The 5,282-nt window shown below is 32.2% G+C and overlaps 1 pseudogene; it reads right to left on the bottom strand.

Moving 5' to 3' along the window:
- Window positions 1-1,273: 1,273 nt before the first annotated feature.
- Window positions 1,274-4,174, bottom strand: LOC131672322 (protein HGH1 homolog; annotated as a pseudogene).
- Between the last annotated feature and the right edge of the window lie 1,108 nt (window positions 4,175-5,282).

Raw genomic sequence — 5,282 nt, 5'->3', positions numbered from 1 at the left:
GAAATTGAAAGCGCATGGGATTTTTGTTAATAACCAAACTTTGTCCATAACAATATCACCCCAGCCTTCTTGCATCGATTTCTTTTCAATGTCATCTTTGGCTATTGGTTTGACAGATTTCCACTCCTCTGCGTCTAGGGTTATCTGAAATTCTATTTTTCCATCCTGGATCAGCACTCCATTTAACATTTCTTCATTATTTTCATGAAACTTTGATGAATTGGCTTGATCTGATAATGGTTCTGGATCATTCTTTTCGAATTCTTTTTCTTTTTTTTTGTTCGTCAAATTCTTCAATATCTACAGTCACTTTTGCACAAAAATTTTCTATGTAATCACTATTTTCATATTTAAAAAACTATGTTTTTTGTTTTTTCATAATAACTTTGTATGTCATATCTGTTTTGATGGACAATCAAGTAAACGCTTGTAGGCTTAATTTTATTATTCAAAGCGTTACTAATGTCTTTCCACACTTGTTGATTTTTGCCTTTCAACTTACGAAAATCATCATAAATAATATGATTAATTATTTCTTTTTTCAAGATGTCTGGTGAAATTAGCGCTTTCCTTCCACCCATTTTCTTTGAGATCAAATGATTAAAGTAAACGTTTTAACTAATGAACGATTGGAATCTCACGTATTAAATTGTGTAAAGAAAACATCGCGTTTTATTGTTTTTTCGCGTTCATTTGTTTTGCATCGTTTGAAATGTAGGCGCCAATTATGAAAAGTTGCTCTGTATTGATTATTTTTTATCATTTTGAGTTATTTATAAATATTTGAGTCATCTAACACTTTAATTCAATTAAAATTTAGGCAATAATTCTGATATTTATAAGAAATTAAACATTAAATAAAAATAACTCAATGTATAAAACTAAGTTTTCTACGTGAACTTTTCGCTTCCTGCATTGTTTAAAAAAAAATTATTTTTTTGTTAAATTTTTTAATGATGTCCACACTGTTGAACACTGTGCAAATGAAAGCAGGAAAGAAAGCAGAGAAAAAAGTAAAGAAGGAAAAGAGAAAGGAGAACTTGAAACGAACAGAAGAGAACCAGAAAAAGAGTGAAATTGTACAAGTTGTAAGTATAGTTCCTTGTAATCGAACAAATATTTTTCATGTCACTAAAACTCCTGGATTATACATTTCTATTTTTTATTTTCAAATAAAAAATATAACAAAAATCAAGCGAATGAAGAAACAATTACAAATGATTCAAAAGAGGGACATTGTGAAAAAGCATGAGTTTTTCTTTTTCAACAAAGATATTGGAGTTTATTCAAATGAGGGTAATGTTTACATCATAAAAATAGCTACATAAAAATTGTACAATAAAGTTTCAATACTTTTACGGAATACATATACAGTCAAGGTATAAATCGTTATGCAATAAATTAACTCATCACGTTTTTAACACAGCAAAAAATTTATCCCATTATAATACCTATAGGTGTCTAAAAAACGGAACAGAACATCAAAAAAACTTTAAGCTAGACTACATCTGCGGGCCTTGTCATAAAATTCTTAAATAAAACAAGAATTTGTAAACTTTGAACTCATAGTGTAAAAAAATATCATGTAAAATGTAATTTTCATAGGCAAAAGAGGTGTAGTTTAGTCTGCAGTTCTTTTTATGACAAAGTTTTGCTGTCTGGTTAAAAAGCTTTCAATTCTTCCTTCAAGTTGTACCTATCTCCATCTCGCTTCTAGAATTGAGTATCAAACGGCAATTATAAAATTATACCGTGCAAAATTCATTTAAACACTAAACATTTCTCTTATCCATTTAGGCAGGTAATCGACAGAATAAGGCTACATCATTCTAAAAAAATAACATTAAACTATTCATAATGAAGTTCAAAGCGAAAAATAATTAATGAATAATCGGAGCTTTCGTCTACAAGTAAAACTGCTCCCCAATCGTTCCATGCCTGATGCATCGCCCAAGTGCTTGATTGAGTACTTTTTACGCCTGCACAGAATACCATTCGCTACCAAGTAGTAAGCCTGTGAATCGATTCCGGACATTACACTCGCGCTTCAGTCTTATTTGCGCCTTATTTTAGTCTTTGGACTGCTTATGGAATGCCAATCTGCAAATAATTAAAATTGTAGGATGCATTGACTTAGACTAAAAAAATATCGTTCATTTGAAACAAACAACAAAAATAGTAATTGTCGCTGAAATCAATACCCTCAGCGACTTTGCCACGAAAAACTGCAAATAATAATGCTCCAGTAATTCCACAAGCAGCTGGTTTCTCGGCAGTGTCTTGAATGATCGAACGGAAATCATATATGATTTCATCGAAGTCAACGTTCTTTGTGGCTCGGTGACAATATGCTCATTCCAGGTGCTCACCTCCTTCCAGCGTTGTATTTGGCTATCCATCATTGTGAAAGACAAGAAGAAACAGAATACACCATGTGGTACAGCTTGACTTCATACTTCCAGTACCAGTTGTCCTAGATCATCCTGTTAAAATTCGTTCAAAAATATGATAACGTATTCAACTAAACTATCTAGTTTAGCTCTGCTTATTAAATTACCTTGAAGAGCAATGACTGCACGTTGTTGTAAGTAGCTTTGAGTATGGTGTTTGTAGATCCACGAAGTAGTATACCTCTCCCATATACTTGTTCCGTGGATACTACGTGATTGCCCCAGAGCTTGTGAATGAAGTTGGCGCCAAGTTCATTGTCGAAAGTAGACGTTGGCAAGAGAGTACCGAAAGCGAGGATAACACAACGTGTAATTTTTGTTTTTTGCTTGGAAATGATAGCCGGATTCAAACACATAAATTTAAGAGGATGTATTCTCCTGCCACCTTGGGTATTTATCCAGACGATATTCTCCACCTGATAGTTTTATTCAAATTTAAGTAAGAAATACATAAAAGAGCAAGAATATATTCCTTTAAAAGGAAAAAATCGAAAGATACCTTTTGTTTTGGCATCCGAATGGAAGTTTTGTGAAATGGTGCAAAGATAATCCAATAATCCAATAATCCGTACAATATTCCAAGGTTTGAATACATTTCAGAGTCATTAGCAGTTTTTACAATAGCTTTTTAGTTACGAAAGTGATATCAGTCTTCTTTTTCTCCTCATTTTCACCGTACATTTCATTTTATCCCTCAAATCGTCTTCGTTAACTGAATCAACTCCAGTTTGCTGTGTATTATTATTAATTACACTGAGTGATTTATACAAAAATTATAAAAATTTGTACAAAATTAATTCACTCAGTAGAATTTTTATCATCATTGTCTTGATCTTCCTTTTCCAAGTACTGTTTGTTCATTTTATGAATCTTTTCTGTACATTGTTGTGGAACATTAACTTATTTTAAATTGTCTAATCTCATTTCATCTTCAGTTCTGAAATAACTGATGTACGATAAGTTAGTAACTTTATTTTTTTCAAATTAATTGTAATTAGTTATTCTTACTTTATCGGAATATCTACAACGTTTTCAAACGCTAAAAACACACCGTTTTCTTTTTCCCATTTGTATAGTTCTCTATGAATAATAAAAGCATTATTATCTCTAAGATATTCTCGTCCTTCTTTTTTAGCGCATTACTGACCTAAAGCTTCCAGCAGCATTATTCTGCAAAAGAAAAGAAAATTTCAAATTATTTTCAATACGCATCTGCTATTACAAATATTCAATTTTGTAATATTTGTTAATCACAAACCTTGTATTGGAATCCCTTTTTTTTGTTTCAGTTTCAGGTAAGTATTGCCAGTCTAAAGGTAATTTATTATTTTCTTCATCAGAAAATTCTGCTGGTCCAGACAGAGGTAAAAGCTAATATGGTAAAATATGTAAATCTGAGCTCATAAACCAATCATGATTTTCAATATCAAAACAACAATTCCTCAATGTTCCTACAATTCCTCCTCTTCGGCACATTACTATTTTCATATTGAACAAAAGGTAGTAGCCGTTGAAACCCAAACTGATCTTTGTCAAGTAAATAACTGAAAACATTACAAATCTGTAATAGTCAGTTATATTGATACACATATAGTTCTAGTTTGAATCTCACCTGCGCTTTTTTTTGGCTGACTAAAATAACTAAAAACTGGTCCCAAATAATGAGGTCTTGCTCTAAAAGTATTGTAGTTATTTGTCGTAAATGGATTCAATGATTTGCCCACACAAAGTATTCAGCCAGATTATTGCGATGCTTTGGTGTACTTGGATAGAAAAAATAATAAAGAAACTAGTGAACTTTATCAACTATTTTATAATACCCACCTACTAGAATAGAAATGACAAACCTTTTCGTTTGCTCTATTCGTCCAAACTACCAAATTTCACTAATGTTAGGTAAATTCTGAAAAAGCTATCAAAATCTATCGATTGATACCACAACTTATTGAATTTGATTTTCTGGAAGATGGCCATGATTCGACATCCCTTGAATATTTAGATCTGGTAGTATATACATCTTTGATTCCTCTTCTTGTTGCTCCTACTGTCTTGTACTTGTACCCATTGTAACTCATAAAGCACAGAGTTCAGTGAAATCAAACAATACCGTTTCAAATTGATTAGCTCCTCAAACGTTTCAAGAAAATTTTCATCAATCTGAAATGAGCAGAAATTTTAAACAAAGTATCTGAACTTTAATGCATCAAATCAGTACCAGTAATAATTTTCCAAAGAAACATGAAAAAAACTTATCTGATTTATTGGTTAGATTTTTTGCTCACTCCCACGTCTCTTGCCATTTCAAAGTTTTCACATTCACGTTGGAACTACTACGTATCTACTTAATTGAATAGAATTATTTTTTCGAGAACATTCAGTTTTTTATTTTGATTATTATGATCAATAATCAATTGCCGTTCTCTCTCTGACAATCTGAACTGGACCAGCTCAACCTACTGTCGGGCTCTCTCTCTCTCTCTCTCTCTCTCTCTCTCTCTCTCTCTCTCTCTCTCTCTCTCTCTCTCTCTCTCTCTCTCTCTCTCTCTCTCTCTCTCTGAATGGCTGCCAACATTCGCTCGCCAGATTTGAAAATAGTAATATAGCTGATAAAGAAAACTGCTATTTTCCGGTTTCGACAGGGGGTACAAATAAAAAATTTGTAATTTTCGAATGGTACAAATTAAATAGAAGCCATTCACTTGATTTTTTCCGTGAAAATCTAACATTTTCGTGCCAGAATCAAGATTTTCCATCACACATGCGCAGAAGGTACGAAAGTATAAACGACTGAGTTGGTCTGTGAAAATTTAATTATTACCTAATTTTGCGACG

The sequence above is a fragment of the Phymastichus coffea genome, unplaced genomic scaffold (assembly GCF_024137745.1).
Source record: "Phymastichus coffea isolate CEN01 unplaced genomic scaffold, Cenicafe_Pcof_1.1 PCOF00011, whole genome shotgun sequence".
NCBI classification, from domain to species: Eukaryota; Metazoa; Arthropoda; class Insecta; order Hymenoptera; family Eulophidae; genus Phymastichus; species Phymastichus coffea.
The sequence above is the reverse complement of the archived record's forward strand: the minus strand, read 5'-3'. Positions and strand labels throughout refer to the sequence as shown.